At 39.9% G+C, this 15,884-nt stretch overlaps 21 non-coding genes across 21 annotated transcripts; all 21 read right to left on the bottom strand.

Annotated features, from left to right (window-relative positions):
- Positions 1–180: 180 nt before the first annotated feature.
- Positions 181–253, bottom strand: TRNAF-GAA (transfer RNA phenylalanine (anticodon GAA)). The gene has a single exon. It is a non-coding gene; the product is annotated as a tRNA-Phe (tRNA).
- A 125-nt stretch (positions 254–378) lies between these two features.
- On the bottom strand, positions 379–451 carry TRNAF-GAA (transfer RNA phenylalanine (anticodon GAA)). Its single transcript has one exon. It is a non-coding gene; the product is annotated as a tRNA-Phe (tRNA).
- Positions 452–1,170: 719 nt separating this feature from the next.
- TRNAF-GAA (transfer RNA phenylalanine (anticodon GAA)) lies at positions 1,171–1,243 on the bottom strand. Its single transcript has one exon. It is a non-coding gene; the product is annotated as a tRNA-Phe (tRNA).
- A 322-nt stretch (positions 1,244–1,565) lies between these two features.
- On the bottom strand, positions 1,566–1,638 carry TRNAF-GAA (transfer RNA phenylalanine (anticodon GAA)). The gene has a single exon. It is a non-coding gene; the product is annotated as a tRNA-Phe (tRNA).
- Positions 1,639–1,753: 115 nt separating this feature from the next.
- Positions 1,754–1,826, bottom strand: TRNAF-GAA (transfer RNA phenylalanine (anticodon GAA)). The gene has a single exon. It is a non-coding gene; the product is annotated as a tRNA-Phe (tRNA).
- Positions 1,827–2,732: 906 nt separating this feature from the next.
- On the bottom strand, positions 2,733–2,805 carry TRNAF-GAA (transfer RNA phenylalanine (anticodon GAA)). Its single transcript has one exon. It is a non-coding gene; the product is annotated as a tRNA-Phe (tRNA).
- A 1,710-nt stretch (positions 2,806–4,515) lies between these two features.
- TRNAF-GAA (transfer RNA phenylalanine (anticodon GAA)) lies at positions 4,516–4,588 on the bottom strand. The gene has a single exon. It is a non-coding gene; the product is annotated as a tRNA-Phe (tRNA).
- Positions 4,589–5,309: 721 nt separating this feature from the next.
- TRNAF-GAA (transfer RNA phenylalanine (anticodon GAA)) lies at positions 5,310–5,382 on the bottom strand. The gene has a single exon. It is a non-coding gene; the product is annotated as a tRNA-Phe (tRNA).
- Positions 5,383–5,704: 322 nt separating this feature from the next.
- TRNAF-GAA (transfer RNA phenylalanine (anticodon GAA)) lies at positions 5,705–5,777 on the bottom strand. The gene has a single exon. It is a non-coding gene; the product is annotated as a tRNA-Phe (tRNA).
- Positions 5,778–6,100: 323 nt separating this feature from the next.
- On the bottom strand, positions 6,101–6,173 carry TRNAF-GAA (transfer RNA phenylalanine (anticodon GAA)). Its single transcript has one exon. It is a non-coding gene; the product is annotated as a tRNA-Phe (tRNA).
- Positions 6,174–6,287: 114 nt separating this feature from the next.
- Positions 6,288–6,360, bottom strand: TRNAF-GAA (transfer RNA phenylalanine (anticodon GAA)). The gene has a single exon. It is a non-coding gene; the product is annotated as a tRNA-Phe (tRNA).
- A 906-nt stretch (positions 6,361–7,266) lies between these two features.
- Positions 7,267–7,339, bottom strand: TRNAF-GAA (transfer RNA phenylalanine (anticodon GAA)). The gene has a single exon. It is a non-coding gene; the product is annotated as a tRNA-Phe (tRNA).
- Positions 7,340–9,049: 1,710 nt separating this feature from the next.
- Positions 9,050–9,122, bottom strand: TRNAF-GAA (transfer RNA phenylalanine (anticodon GAA)). The gene has a single exon. It is a non-coding gene; the product is annotated as a tRNA-Phe (tRNA).
- A 115-nt stretch (positions 9,123–9,237) lies between these two features.
- On the bottom strand, positions 9,238–9,310 carry TRNAF-GAA (transfer RNA phenylalanine (anticodon GAA)). The gene has a single exon. It is a non-coding gene; the product is annotated as a tRNA-Phe (tRNA).
- Positions 9,311–10,216: 906 nt separating this feature from the next.
- Positions 10,217–10,289, bottom strand: TRNAF-GAA (transfer RNA phenylalanine (anticodon GAA)). The gene has a single exon. It is a non-coding gene; the product is annotated as a tRNA-Phe (tRNA).
- A 1,512-nt stretch (positions 10,290–11,801) lies between these two features.
- Positions 11,802–11,874, bottom strand: TRNAF-GAA (transfer RNA phenylalanine (anticodon GAA)). Its single transcript has one exon. It is a non-coding gene; the product is annotated as a tRNA-Phe (tRNA).
- Positions 11,875–12,595: 721 nt separating this feature from the next.
- On the bottom strand, positions 12,596–12,668 carry TRNAF-GAA (transfer RNA phenylalanine (anticodon GAA)). The gene has a single exon. It is a non-coding gene; the product is annotated as a tRNA-Phe (tRNA).
- A 520-nt stretch (positions 12,669–13,188) lies between these two features.
- On the bottom strand, positions 13,189–13,261 carry TRNAF-GAA (transfer RNA phenylalanine (anticodon GAA)). Its single transcript has one exon. It is a non-coding gene; the product is annotated as a tRNA-Phe (tRNA).
- Positions 13,262–13,584: 323 nt separating this feature from the next.
- TRNAF-GAA (transfer RNA phenylalanine (anticodon GAA)) lies at positions 13,585–13,657 on the bottom strand. Its single transcript has one exon. It is a non-coding gene; the product is annotated as a tRNA-Phe (tRNA).
- A 115-nt stretch (positions 13,658–13,772) lies between these two features.
- Positions 13,773–13,845, bottom strand: TRNAF-GAA (transfer RNA phenylalanine (anticodon GAA)). The gene has a single exon. It is a non-coding gene; the product is annotated as a tRNA-Phe (tRNA).
- A 1,115-nt stretch (positions 13,846–14,960) lies between these two features.
- On the bottom strand, positions 14,961–15,033 carry TRNAF-GAA (transfer RNA phenylalanine (anticodon GAA)). Its single transcript has one exon. It is a non-coding gene; the product is annotated as a tRNA-Phe (tRNA).
- Between the last annotated feature and the right edge of the window lie 851 nt (positions 15,034–15,884).

The raw sequence follows: 15,884 nt of genomic DNA on the forward strand, positions 1-15,884 counted from the left end.
GAACCAGGGACCTTCACCTCTTCAGTTGACCCTCTCCCAACTGAGCTATTTCAGCAGATGTTTGACCCCAGCAATGAACGAACTGAAAGACTTGCCCTTTCAGAAAATACCATCAAAGGAAACATTGAATTTTGGGAATTCCTCTCATTCTCCTTTTCTGACTTCCAAAAAAAGCACATTTGCTGAAACCAGGAATTGAACCAAGGACCTTCAGATCTTCAGTCTGACGCTCTCCCAACTGAGCTATTTCAGCAGATATTTGACCACACCAATGAACGAACTGATAGACTTGCCCCTTCAGAAAATACCATCAAAAGAAACATTGAATTTTGTGAAATCCACTCATTCTCCTTTTCTGACTTCCAAAGAAAGCACATTTGCTGAAACCAGGAATTGAACCAAGGACCTTCAGATCTTCAGTCTGACACTCTCCCAACTGAGCTATTTTAGCAGATGTTTTATCAAAGCAATGAACGAATTGAAAGACTTGCCCTTACAGAAAACACCATCAAAAGAAACATCGAATTTTGTGAATTCCTCTCATTCTCCTTTACTGACTTCAAGAAAAAGAACATTTGCTGAAACCAGGAATTGAACCAAGGGCTTTAAGATCTTCAGTCTGACGCTCTCCCAACAGAGCTATTTCAGCAGATGCTTTATCAAACCAATGAACGAACTGAAAGACTTGCCCTTACAGAAAACACCATCAAAAGAAACATCGAATTTTGTGAATTCCTCTCATTCTCCTTCACTGACTTCCAAAAAAAGCACGTTTGCTGAAACCAGGAATTGAACCAGTGATCTTCAGATCTTCAGTCTGACACTCTCCCAACTGAGCTATTTCAGGAGGTGTGTGACCACAGCAATGAACAAACTGAAAGTCTTGCCCTTTCAGAAAACACCTTCAAAAGAAACATTGAAATTTGTGAATTCCTCTCATTCTCCTTCACTGACTTCCAAAAAAAGCACGTTTGCTGAAACCAGGAATTGAACGAGTGACCTTCAGATCTTCAGTCTGACGCTCTCCCAACTGAGCTATTTCAGGAGGTGTGTGGCCACAGCAATGAACAAACTGAAAGTCTTGCCCTTTCAGAAAACACCTTCAAAAGAAACATTGAAATTTGTGAATTCCTCTCATTCCCCTTTTCGGACTTCCAAAAAAAGAACATTTGCTGAAACCAGTAATTGAACCAGGGACCTTCAGATCTTCAGTCTGATGCTCTCCCAACTGAGCTATTTCAGCCAATATTTGACCATAGCAATGAACGAACTGAAAGACTTGCCCTTTCAGGAAATACCATCAAAAGAAACATTGAATTTTGTGAATTCCACTCATTCTCCTTTCTGACTTCCAAAAAAAGCACATTTGTTGAAACCAGGAATTGAACCAGTGACCTTCAGATCTTCAGTCTGACGCTCTCCCAACTGAGCTATTTCAGGAGGTGTGTGGCCACATCAATGAACAAACTGAAAGTCTTGCCCTTTCAGAAAACACCTTCAAAAGAAACATTGAAATTTGTGAAGTCCTCTCATTCCCCTTTTCGGACTTCCAAAAAAAGAACATTTGCTGAAACCAGGAATTGAACTAGGGACCTTCAGATCTTCAGTCTGATGCTCTCCCAACTGAGCTATTTCAGCCAATGTTTGACCATAGCAATGAATGAACTGAAAGACTTGAAATACCATCAAAAGAAACATTGAATTTTGTGAATTCCACTCATTCTCCTTTTCTGACTTCCAAAAAAAGCACATTTGCTGAAACCAGGAATTGAACCAAGGACCTTCAGATCTTCAGTCTGATGCTCTCCCAACTGAGCAATTTCAGCAGATGTTTGACCACATCAATGAACGAACTGACAGACTTGCCCTTTCTGAAAACACCATCAAAGGAAACATTGAATGTTGTGAAAACCTCTCATTCTCCTTTTCTGACTTCCAAAATAAGCACATTTGCTGAAACCAGGAATTGAACCAAAGACCTTCAGATCTTCAATCTGATGTTCTACCAAATGAGCTATTTTAACAGATATTTTATCAAAGCAATGAACGAACTGAAAGACTTGCCCTTACAGAAAACACCATCAAAAGAAACATCGAATTTTGTGAATTCCTCTCATTCTCCTTTACTGACTTCCAAAAAAGCACGTTTGCTGAAACCAGGAATTGAACCAGTGATGTTCAGATCTTCAGTCTGACGCTCTCCCAACTGAGCTATTTCAGCAGGTGTTTGACAATAGCAATGAACGAACTGAAAGACCTGCACTTTTTGAAAACACCATCAAAAGAAACATTGAAATTTGTGAATTCTTCTCATTCTCCTTTACTGACTTCCAAAAAAAGCACGCTTGTTGAAACTAGGAATTGAACCAGGGACGTTCAGATCTTCAGTTGACCCTCTCCCAACTGAGCTATTTCAGCAGATGTTTGACCACAACAATGAACTAACTGATAGACCTGCCCTTTCAGAAAACACCATCAAAGGAAACATTGAATTTTGTGAATTCCTCTCATTCTCCTTTTCTGATTTCCAAAACAGCACGTTTGCTGAAATCTGGAATTGAACCAAGGACCTTCAGACTGACACATGCCCAACTGAGCTATTTCAGCAGATGTTTGACCCCAGCAATGAACGAACTGAAAGACTTGCCCTTTCAGAAAATACCATCAAAGGAAACATTGAATTTTGGGAATTCCTCTCATTCTCCTTTTCTGACTTCCAAAAAAAGCATATTTGCTGACACCAGGAATTGAACCAAGGACCTTCAGATCTTCAGTCTGACGCTCTCCCAACTGAGCTATTTCAGCAGATATTTCACCACAGCAATGAACGAACTGATAGACTTGCCCCTTCAGAAAATACCATCAAAAGAAACACTGAATTTTGTGAAATCTGCTCATTCTCCTTTTTCTGACTTCCAAAGAAAGCACCTTTGCTGAAACCAGGAATTGAACCAAAGACCTTCAGATCTTCAGTCTGACACTCTCCCAACTGAGCTATTTTAGGAGATGTTTTATCAAAGCAATGAACGAACTGAAAGACTTGCCCTTACAGAAAACACCATCAAAAGAAACATCGAATTTTGTGAATTCCTCTCATTCTCCTTTACTGACTTCAAGAAAAAGAACGTTTGCTGAAACCAGGAATTGAACCAAGGGCTTTAAGATCTTCAGTCTGACGCTCTCCCAACAGAGCTATTTCAGCAGATATTTGACCACACCAATGAACGAACTGATGGACTTGCACTTTCAGAAAACACCATCAAAAGAAATATTGAATTTTGTGAAATCCTCTCATTCTCCTTTATTGACTTCCAAAAAAGCACGTTTGCTGAAACCAGGTTATTGAACCAGTGACCTTCAGATCTTCAGTCTGACACTCTCCCAACTGAGCTATTTCAGGAGGTGTGTGACCACAGCAATGAACAAACTGAAAGACTTGCCCTTTCAGAAAACACCTTCAAAAGAAACATTGAAATTTGTGAATTCCTCTCATTCTCCTTCACTGACTTCCAAAAAAAGCACGTTTGCTGAAACCAGGAATTGAACCAGTGACCTTCAGATCTTCAGTCTGACGCTCTCCCAACTGAGCTATTTCAGGAGGTGTGTGATCACAGCAATGCACAAACTGAAAGCCTTGCCCTTTCAGAAAACACCTTCAAAAGAAACATTGAAATTTGTGAATTCTACTCATTCTCCTTTTCTGACTTCCAAAAAAAGCACATTTGCTGAAACCAGGAATTCAACAAGGAACCTTCAGATCTTCAGTCTGATGCTCTCCCAACTGAGCGATTTCAGCAGGTGTTCGACAATAGCAATGTACGAACTGAAAGACCTGCACTTTTTGAAAACCCCATCAAAAGAAACATTGAAATTTGTGAATTCCTCTCATTCTCCTTTTCTGACTTCCAAAAAAAGAACATCTGCTGAAATCAGGAATTGAACCAAGGACCTTCAGATCTTCAGTCTGACACTCTCCCAACTGAGCTATTTCAGCAGATGCTTTATCAAATCAATGAACGAACTGAAAGACTTGCCCTTACAGAAAACACCATCAAAAGAAACATCGAATTTTGTGAATTCCTCTCATTCTCCTTCACTGACTTCCAAAAAAAGCACGTTTGCTGAAACCAGGAATTGAACCAGTGACCTTCAGATCTTCAACCTGACGCTCTCCCAACTGAGCTATTTCAGGAGGTGTGTGACCACAGCAATGAACAAACTGAAAGTCTTGCCCTTTCAGAAAACACCTTCAAAAGAAACATTGAAATTTGTGAATTCCTCTCATTCTCCTTCACTGACTTCCAAAAAAAGCACGTTTGCTGAAACCAGGAATTGAACGAGTGACCTTCAGATCTTCAGTCTGATGCTCTCCCAACTGAGCTATTTCAGCCAATGTTTGACCATAGCAATGAACGAACTGAAAGACTTGCCCTTTCAGGAAATACCATCAAAAGAAACATTGAATTTTGTGAATTCCACTCATTCTCCTTTTCTGACTTCCAAAAAAAGCACATTTGTTGAAACCAGGAATTGAACCAAGGATCTTCAGATCTTCAGTCTGACGCTCTCCCAACTGAGCTATTTCAGCAGATATTTGACCACAGCAATGAACAAACTGATAGACTTGCCCTTTCAGAAAATACCATCAAAAGAAACATTGAATTTTATGAAATCCTCTCATTCTCCTTTTCTGACTTCCAAAAAATAAGCACGTTTGCTGGAACTAGGAATTGAACCAAGGACCTTCAGATCTTCAGACTGACACACTCCCAACTGAGCTATATCAGCAGATGCTTGACACCAGCAATGAACCAACTGAAAGACTTGCCCTTTCAGAAAACAGCATCAAAAGAAACATTGAAATTTGTGAATTCCTCTCATTCTCCTTTGCTGACTTCCAAAAAAAGCAGATTTGCTGAAACCAGGAATTGAACCAAAGACCTGCAGATCTTCAGTCTGACAGTCTCCCAACTGAGCTATTTCAGCAGATATTTGACTGCATTAATGAACGAACTGACAGACTTGCCCTTTCTGAAAACACCATCAAAGGAAACATTGAATGTTGTGAAATCCTCTCATTCTCCTTTTCTGACTTCCAAAAAAAGCACATTTGCTGAAACCAGGAATTCAACAAGGAACCTTCAGATCTTCAGTCTGATGCTCTCCAAACTGAGCGATTTCAGCAGGTGTTCGACAATAGCAATGAACGAACTGAAAGACCTGCACTTTTTGAAAACCCCATCAAAAGAAACATTGAAATTTGTGAATTCCTCTCATTCTCCTTTTCTGACTTCCAAAAAAAGAACGTTTGCTGAAACCAGGAATTGAACCAAGGACCTTCAGATCTTCAGTCTGACACTCTCCCAACTGAGCTATTTCAGCAGATGCTTTATCAAATCAATGAACGAACTGAAAGACTTGCCCTTACAGAAAACACCATCAAAAGAAACATCGAATTTTGTGAATTCCTCTCATTCTCCTTCACTGACTTCCAAAAAAGCATGTTTGCTGAAACCAGGAATTGAACGAGTGACCTTCAGATCTTCAGTCTGATGCTCTCCCAACTGAGCTATTTCAGCCAATGTTTGACCATAGCAATGAACGAACTGAAAGACTTGCCCTTTCAGGAAATACCATCAAAAGAAACATTGAATTTTGTGAATTCCACTCATTCTCCTTTTCTGACTTCCAAAAAAAGCACATTTGTTGAAACCAGGAATTGAACCAAGGACCTTCAGATCTTCAGTCTGACGCTCTCCCAACTGAGCTATTTCAGCAGATATTTGACCACAGCAATGAACAAACTGATAGACTTGCCCTTTCAGAAAATACCATCAAAAGAAACATTGAATTTTGTGAATTCCTCTCATTCTCCTTCACTGACTTCCAAAAAAAGCACGTTTGCTGAAACCAGGAATTGAACGAGTGACCTTCAGATCTTCAGTCTGACGCTCTCCCAACTGAGCTATTTCAGGAGGTGTGTGGCCACAGCAATGAACAAACTGAAAGTCTTGCCCTTTCAGAAAACACCTTCAAAAGAAACATTGAAATTTGTGAAGTCCTCTCATTCCCCTTTTCGGACTTCCAAAAAAAGAACATTTGCTGAAACCAGGAATTGAACTAGGGACCTTCAGATCTTCAGTCTGATGCTCTCCCAACTGAGCTATTTCAGCCAATGTTTGACCATAGCAATGAATGAACTGAAAGACTTGAAATACCATCAAAAGAAACATTGAATTTTGTGAATTCCCCTCATTCTCCTTTTCTGACTTCCAAAAAAGCACATTTGCTGAAACCAGGAATTGAACCAAGGACCTTCAGATCTTCAGTCTGATGCTCTCCCAACTGAGCAATTTCAGCAGATGTTTGACCACATCAATGAACGAACTGACAGACTTGCCCTTTCTGAAAACACCATCAAAGGAAACATTGAATGTTGTGAAAACCTCTCATTCTCCTTTTCTGACTTCCAAAATAAGCACATTTGCTGAAACCAGGAATTGAACCAAAGACCTTCAGATCTTCAATCTGATGTTCTACCAAATGAGCTATTTTAACAGATATTTTATCAAAGCAATGAACGAACTGAAAGACTTGCCCTTACAGAAAACACCATCAAAAGAAACATCGAATTTTGTGAATTCCTCTCATTCTCCTTTACTGACTTCCAAAAAAGCACGTTTGCTGAAACCAGGAATTGAACCAGTGATGTTCAGATCTTCAGTCTGACGCTCTCCCAACTGAGCTATTTCAGCAGGTGTTTGACAATAGCAATGAACGAACTGAAAGACCTGCACTTTTTGAAAACACCATCAAAAGAAACATTGAAATTTGTGAATTCTTCTCATTCTCCTTTACTGACTTCCAAAAAAAGCACGCTTGTTGAAACTAGGAATTGAACCAGGGACGTTCAGATCTTCAGTTGACCCTCTCCCAACTGAGCTATTTCAGCAGATGTTTGACCACAACAATGAACTAACTGATAGACCTGCCCTTTCAGAAAACACCATCAAAGGAAACATTGAATTTTGTGAATTCCTCTCATTCTCCTTTTCTGATTTCCAAAACAGCACGTTTGCTGAAATCTGGAATTGAACCAAGGACCTTCAGACTGACACATGCCCAACTGAGCTATTTCAGCAGATGTTTGACCCCAGCAATGAACGAACTGAAAGACTTGCCCTTTCAGAAAATACCATCAAAGGAAACATTGAATTTTGGGAATTCCTCTCATTCTCCTTTTCTGACTTCCAAAAAAAGCACATTTGCTGACACCAGGAATTGAACCAAGGACCTTCAGATCTTCAGTCTGACGCTCTCCCAACTGAGCTATTTCAGCAGATATTTGACCACAGCAATGAACGAACTGATAGACTTGCCCCTTCAGAAAATACCATCAAAAGAAACACTGAATTTTGTGAAATCTGCTCATTCTCCTTTTTCTGACTTCCAAAGAAAGCACCTTTGCTGAAACCAGGAATTGAACCAAAGACCTTCAGATCTTCAGTCTGACACTCTCCCAACTGAGCTATTTTAGGAGATGTTTTATCAAAGCAATGAACGAACTGAAAGACTTGCCCTTACAGAAAACACCATCAAAAGAAACATCGAATTTTGTGAATTCCTCTCATTCTCCTTTACTGACTTCAAGAAAAAGAACGTTTGCTGAAACCAGGAATTGAACCAAGGGCTTTAAGATCTTCAGTCTGACGCTCTCCCAACAGAGCTATTTCAGCAGATATTTAACCACACCAATGAACGAACTGATGGACTTGCACTTTCAGAAAACACCATCAAAAGAAATATTGAATTTTGTGAAATCCTCTCATTCTCCTTTATTGACTTCCAAAAAAGCACGTTTGCTGAAACCAGGTTATTGAACCAGTGACCTTCAGATCTTCAGTCTGACACTCTCCCAACTGAGCTATTTCAGGAGGTGTGTGACCACAGCAATGAACAAACTGAAAGACTTGCCCTTTCAGAAAACACCTTCAAAAGAAACATTGAAATTTGTGAATTCCTCTCATTCTCCTTCACTGACTTCCAAAAAAAGCACGTTTGCTGAAACCAGGAATTGAACCAGTGACCTTCAGATCTTCAGTCTGACGCTCTCCCAACTGAGCTATTTCAGGAGGTGTGTGATCACAGCAATGCACAAACTGAAAGCCTTGCCCTTTCAGAAAACACCTTCAAAAGAAACATTGAAATTTGTGAATTCTACTCATTCTCCTTTTCTGACTTCCAAAAAAAGCACATTTGCTGAAACCAGGAATTCAACAAGGAACCTTCAGATCTTCAGTCTGATGCTCTCCCAACTGAGCGATTTCAGCAGGTGTTCGACAATAGCAATGAACGAACTGAAAGACCTGCACTTTTTGAAAACCCCATCAAAAGAAACATTGAAATTTGTGAATTCCTCTCATTCTCCTTTTCTGACTTCCAAAAAAAGAACATCTGCTGAAATCAGGAATTGAACCAAGGACCTTCAGATCTTCAGTCTGACACTCTCCCAACTGAGCTATTTCAGCAGATGCTTTATCAAATCAATGAACGAACTGAAAGACTTGCCCTTACAGAAAACACCATCAAAAGAAACATCGAATTTTGTGAATTCCTCTCATTCTCCTTCACTGACTTCCAAAAAAAGCACGTTTGCTGAAACCAGGAATTGAACCAGTGACCTTCAGATCTTCAGCCTGACGCTCTCCCAACTGAGCTATTTCAGGAGGTGTGTGACCACAGCAATGAACAAACTGAAAGTCTTGCCCTTTCAGAAAACACCTTCAAAAGAAACATTGAAATTTGTGAATTCCTCTCATTCTCCTTCACTGACTTCCAAAAAAAGCACGTTTGCTGAAACCAGGAATTGAACGAGTGACCTTCAGATCTTCAGTCTGACGCTCTCCCAACTGAGCTATTTCAGGAGGTGTGTGGCCACAGCAATGAACAAACTGAAAGTCTTGCCCTTTCAGAAAACACCTTCAAAAGAAACATTGAAATTTGTGAAGTCCTCTCATTCCCCTTTTCGGACTTCCAAAAAAAGAACATTTGCTGAAACCAGGAATTGAACTAGGGACCTTCAGATCTTCAGTCTGATGCTCTCCCAACTGAGCTATTTCAGCCAATGTTTGACCATAGCAATGAATGAACTGAAAGACTTGAAATACCATCAAAAGAAACATTGAATTTTGTGAATTCCCCTCATTCTCCTTTTCTGACTTCCAAAAAAAGCACATTTGCTGAAACCAGGAATTGAACCAAGGACCTTCAGATCTTCAGTCTGATGCTCTCCCAACTGAGCAATTTCAGCAGATGTTTGACCACATCAATGAACGAACTGACAGACTTGCCCTTTCTGAAAACACCATCAAAGGAAACATTGAATGTTGTGAAAACCTCTCATTCTCCTTTTCTGACTTCCAAAATAAGCACATTTGCTGAAACCAGGAATTGAACCAAAGACCTTCAGATCTTCAATCTGATGTTCTACCAAATGAGCTATTTTAACAGATATTTTATCAAAGCAATGAACGAACTGAAAGACTTGCCCTTACAGAAAACACCATCAAAAGAAACATCGAATTTTGTGAATTCCTCTCATTCTCCTTTACTGACTTCCAAAAAAGCACGTTTGCTGAAACCAGGAATTGAACCAGTGATGTTCAGATCTTCAGTCTGACGCTCTCCCAACTGAGCTATTTCAGCAGGTGTTTGACAATAGCAATGAACGAACTGAAAGACCTGCACTTTTTGAAAACACCATCAAAAGAAACATTGAAATTTGTGAATTCTTCTCATTCTCCTTTACTGACTTCCAAAAAAAGCACGCTTGTTGAAACTAGGAATTGAACCAGGGACGTTCAGATCTTCAGTTGACCCTCTCCCAACTGAGCTATTTCAGCAGATGTTTGACCACAACAATGAACTAACTGATAGACCTGCCCTTTCAGAAAACACCATCAAAGGAAACATTGAATTTTGTGAATTCCTCTCATTCTCCTTTTCTGATTTCCAAAACAGCACGTTTGCTGAAATCTGGAATTGAACCAAGGACCTTCAGACTGACACATGCCCAACTGAGCTATTTCAGCAGATGTTTGACCCCAGCAATGAACGAACTGAAAGACTTGCCCTTTCAGAAAATACCATCAAAGGAAACATTGAATTTTGGGAATTCCTCTCATTCTCCTTTTCTGACTTCCAAAAAAAGCACATTTGCTGACACCAGGAATTGAACCAAGGACCTTCAGATCTTCAGTCTGACGCTCTCCCAACTGAGCTATTTCAGCAGATATTTGACCACAGCAATGAACGAACTGATAGACTTGCCCCTTCAGAAAATACCATCAAAAGAAACACTGAATTTTGTGAAATCTGCTCATTCTCCTTTTTCTGACTTCCAAAGAAAGCACCTTTGCTGAAACCAGGAATTGAACCAAAGACCTTCAGATCTTCAGTCTGACACTCTCCCAACTGAGCTATTTTAGGAGATGTTTTATCAAAGCAATGAACGAACTGAAAGACTTGCCCTTACAGAAAACACCATCAAAAGAAACATCGAATTTTGTGAATTCCTCTCATTCTCCTTGACTGACTTCAACAAAAAGAACGTTTGCTGAAACCAGGAATTGAACCAAGGGCTTTAAGATCTTCAGTCTGACGCTCTCCCAACAGAGCTATTTCAGCAGATATTTAACCACACCAATGAACGAACTGATGGACTTGCACTTTCAGAAAACACCATCAAAAGAAATATTGAAATTTGTGAATTCCTCTCATTCTCCTTCACTGACTTCCAAAAAAAGCACGTTTGCTGAAACCAGGAATTGAACCAGTGACCTTCAGATCTTCAGTCTGACGCTCTCCCAACTGAGCTATTTCAGGAGGTGTGTGATCACAGCAATGCACAAACTGAAAGCTTTGCCCTTTCAGAAAACACCTTCAAAAGAAACATTGAAATTTGTGAATTCTACTCATTCTCCTTTTCTGACTTCCAAAAAAAGCACATTTGCTGAAACCAGGAATTCAACAAGGAACCTTCAGATCTTCAGTCTGATGCTCTCCCAACTGAGCGATTTCAGCAGGTGTTCGACAATAGCAATGAACGAACTGAAAGACCTGCACTTTTTGAAAACCCCATCAAAAGAAACATTGAAATTTGTGAATTCCTCTCATTCTCCTTTTCTGACTTCCAAAAAAAGAACATCTGCTGAAATCAGGAATTGAACCAAGGACCTTCAGATCTTCAGTCTGACACTCTCCCAACTGAGCTATTTCAGCAGATGCTTTATCAAATCAATGAACGAACTGAAAGACTTGCCCTTACAGAAAACACCATCAAAAGAAACATCGAATTTTGTGAATTCCTCTCATTCTCCTTCACTGACTTCCAAAAAAAGCACGTTTGCTGAAACCAGGAATTGAACCAGTGACCTTCAGATCTTCAGCCTGACGCTCTCCCAACTGAGCTATTTCAGGAGGTGTGTGACCACAGCAATGAACAAACTGAAAGTCTTGCCCTTTCAGAAAACACCTTCAAAAGAAACATTGAAATTTGTGAATTCCTCTCATTCTCCTTCACTGACTTCCAAAAAAAGCACGTTTGCTGAAACCAGGAATTGAACGAGTGACCTTCAGATCTTCAGTCTGATGCTCTCCCAACTGAGCTATTTCAGCCAATGTTTGACCATAGCAATGAACGAACTGAAAGACTTGCCCTTTCAGGAAATACCATCAAAAGAAACATTGAATTTTGTGAATTCCACTCATTCTCCTTTTCTGACTTCCAAAAAAAGCACATTTGTTGAAACCAGGAATTGAACCAAGGACCTTCAGATCTTCAGTCTGACGCTCTCCCAACTGAGCTATTTCAGCAGATATTTGACCACAGCAATGAACAAACTGATAGACTTGCCCTTTCAGAAAATACCATCAAAAGAAACATTGAATTTTATGAAATCCTCTCATTCTCCTTTTCTGACTTCCAAAAAATAAGCACGTTTGCTGGAACTAGGAATTGAACCAAGGACCTTCAGATCTTCAGACTGACACACTCCCAACTGAGCTATATCAGCAGATGCTTGTCACCAGCAATGAACCAACTGAAAGACTTGCCCTTTCAGAAAACAGCATCAAAAGAAACATTGAAATTTGTGAATTCCTCTCATTCTCCTTTGCTGACTTCCAAAAAAAGCAGATTTGCTGAAACCAGGAATTGAACCAAAGACCTTCAGATCTTCAGTCTGACAGTCTCCCAACTGAGCTATTTCAGCAGATATTTGACTGCATTAATGAACGAACTGACAGACTTGCCCTTTCTGAAAACACCATCAAAGGAAACATTGAATGTTGTGAAATCCTCTCATTCTCCTTTTCTGACTTCCAAAAAAAGCACATTTGCTGAAACCAGGAATTCAACAAGGAACCTTCAGATCTTCAGTCTGATGCTCTCCAAACTGAGCGATTTCAGCAGGTGTTCGACAATAGCAATGAACGAACTGAAAGACCTGCACTTTTTGAAAACCCCATCAAAAGAAACATTGAAATTTGTGAATTCCTCTCATTCTCCTTTTCTGACTTCCAAAAAAAGAACGTTTGCTGAAACCAGGAATTGAACCAAGGACCTTCAGATCTTCAGTCTGACACTCTCCCAACTGAGCTATTTCAGCAGATGCTTTATCAAATCAATGAACGAACTGAAAGACTTGCCCTTACAGAAAACACCATCAAAAGAAACATCGAATTTTGTGAATTCCTCTCATTCTCCTTCACTGACTTCCAAAAAAAGCACGTTTGCTGAAACCAGGAATTGAACCAGTGACCTTCACATCTTCAGTCTGACGCTCTCCCAACTGAGCTATTTCAGGAGGTGTGTGACCACAGCAATGAACAAACTGAAAGTCTTGCCCTTTCAGAAAACACCTTCAAAAGAAACATTGAAATTTGTGAATTCCTCTCATTCTCCTTCACTGACTTCCAAAAAAGCATGTTTGCTGAAACCAGGAATTGAACGAGTGACCTTCAGATCTTCAGTCTGATGCTCTCCCAACTGAGCTATTTCAGCCAATGTTTGACCATAGCAATGAACGAACTGAAAGACTTGCCCTTTCAGGAAATACCATCAAAAGAAACATTGAATTTTGTGAATTCCACTCATTCTCCTTTTCTGACTTCCAAAAAAAGCACATTTGTTAAAACCAGGAATTGAACCAAGGACCTTCAGATCTTCAGTCTGACGCTCTCCCAACTGAGCTATTTCAGCAGATATTTGACCACAGCAATGAACAAACTGATAGACTTGCCCTTTCAGAAAATACCATCAAAAGAAACATTGAATTTTGTGAATTCCTCTCATTCTCCTTCACTGACTTCCAAAAAAAGCACGTTTGCTGAAACCAGGAATTGAACCAGTGACCTTCAGATCTTCAGTCTGACGCTCTCCCAACTGAGCTATTTCAGGAGGTGTGTGGCCACAGCAATGAACAAACTGAAAGTCTTGCCCTTTCAGAAAACACCTTCAAAAGAAACATTGAAATTTGTGAAGTCCTCTCATTCCCCTTTTCGGACTTCCAAAAAAAGAACATTTGCTGAAACCAGGAATTGAACTAGGGACCTTCAGATCTTCAGTCTGATGCTCTCCCAACTGAGCTATTTCAGCCAATGTTTGACCATAGCAATGAATGAACTGAAAGACTTGAAATACCATCAAAAGAAACATTGAATTTTGTGAATTCCCCTCATTCTCCTTTTCTGACTTCCAAAAAAAGCACATTTGCTGAAACCAGGAATTGAACCAAGGACCTTCAGATCTTCAGTCTGATGCTCTCCCAACTGAGCAATTTCAGCAGATATTTGACCACATCAATGAACGAACTGACAGACTTGCCCTTTCTGAAAACACCATCAAAGGAAACATTGAATGTTGTGAAAACCTCTCATTCTCCTTTTCTGACTTCCAAAAAAAGCACATTTGCATGAAACCAGGAATTGAACCAAAGCCCTTCAGATCTTCAATCTCATGTTCTACCAAATGAGCTATTTTAACAGATATTTTATCAAACCAATGAACGAACTGAAAGACTTGCCCTTACAGAAAACACCATCAAAAGAAACATCGAATTTTGTGAATTCCTCTCATTCTCCTTTACTGACTTCCAAAAAAGCACGTTTGCTGAAACCAGGAATTGAACCAGTGACGTTCAGATCTTCAGTCTGACGCTCTCCCAACTGAGCTATTTCAGGAGGTGTGTGACCACAGCAATGAACAAACTGAAAGTCTTGCCCTTTCAGAAAACACCTTCAAAAGAAACATTGAAATTTGTGAATTCCTCTCATTCTCCTTTTCGGACTTCCAAAAAACGAACATTTGATGAAACCAGGAATTTGAACCAGGGACCTTCAGATCTTCAGTCTGATGCTCTCCCAACTGAGCTATTTCAGCAGGTGTTTGACAATAGCAATGAACGAACTGAAAGACCTGCACTTTTTGAAAACACCATCAAAAGAAACATTGAAATTTGTGAATTCTTCTCATTCTCCTTTACTGACTTCCAAAAAAAGCACGCTTGTTGAAACTAGGAATTGAACCAGGGACCTTCAGATCTATCAGTTGACCCTCTCCCAACTGAGCTATTTCAGCAGATGTTTGACCACAACAATGAACTAACTGATAGACTTGCCCTTTCAGAAAACACCATCAAAGGAAACATTGAATTTTGTGAATTCCTCTCATTCTCCTTTTCTGATTTCCAAAACAGCACGTTTGCTGAAATCTGGAATTGAACCAAGGACCTTCAGATCTTCAGACTGACACATGCCCAACTGAGCTATTTCAGCAGATGTTTGACCCCAGCAATGAACGAACTGAAAGACTTGCCCTTTCAGAAAATACCATCAAAGGAAACATTGAATTTTGGGAATTCCTCTCATTCTCCTTTTCTGACTTCCAAAAAAAGCACATTTGCTGAAACCAGGAATTGAACCAAGGACCTTCAGATCTTCAGTCTGACGCTCTCCCAACTGAGCTATTTCAGCAGATATTTGACCACAGCAATGAACGGACTGATAGACTTGCCCCTTCAGAAAATACCATCAAAAGAAACATTGAATTTTGTGAAATCTGCTCATTCTCCTTTTTCTGACTTCCAAAGAAAGCACCTTTGCTGAAACCAGGAATTGAACCAAAGACCTTCAGATCTTCAGTCTGACACTCTCCCAACTGAGCTATTTTAGCAGATGTTTTATCAAAGCAATGAACGAACTGAAAGACTTGCCCTTACAGAAAACACCATCAAAAGAAACATCGAATTTTGTGAATTCCTCTCATTCTCCTTTACTGACTTCAAGAAAAAGAACGTTTGCTGAAACCAGGAATTGAACCAAGGGCTTTAAGATCTTCAGTCTGACACTCTCCCAACAGAGCTATTTCAGCAGATATTTGACCACACCAATGAACGAACTGATGGACTTGCACTTTCAGAAAACACCATCAAAAGAAATATTGAATTTTGTGAATTCCTCTCATTCTCCTTTATTGACTTCCAAAAAAGCACGTTTGCTGAAACCAGGTTATTGAACCAGTGACCTTCAGATCTTCAGTCTGACGCTCTCCCAACTGAGCTATTTCAGGAGGTGTGTGACCACAGCAATGAACAAACTGAAAGTCTTGCCCTTTCAGAAAACACCTTCAAAACAAACATTGAAATTTGTGAATTCCTCTCATTCTCCTTTTCGGACTTCCAAAAAAAGCACGTTTGCTGAAACCAGGAATTGAACGAGTGACCTTCAGATCTTCAGTCTGATGCTCTCCCAACTGAGCTATTTCAGCCAATGTTTGACCATAGCAATGAACGAACTGAAAGACTTGCCCTTTCAGGAAATACCAT

The sequence above is a fragment of the Myxine glutinosa genome, chromosome 8, assembly GCF_964187855.1.
Source record: "Myxine glutinosa chromosome 8, kmMyxGlut1.1, whole genome shotgun sequence".
Lineage (NCBI taxonomy): Eukaryota > Metazoa > Chordata > Myxini > Myxiniformes > Myxinidae > Myxine > Myxine glutinosa.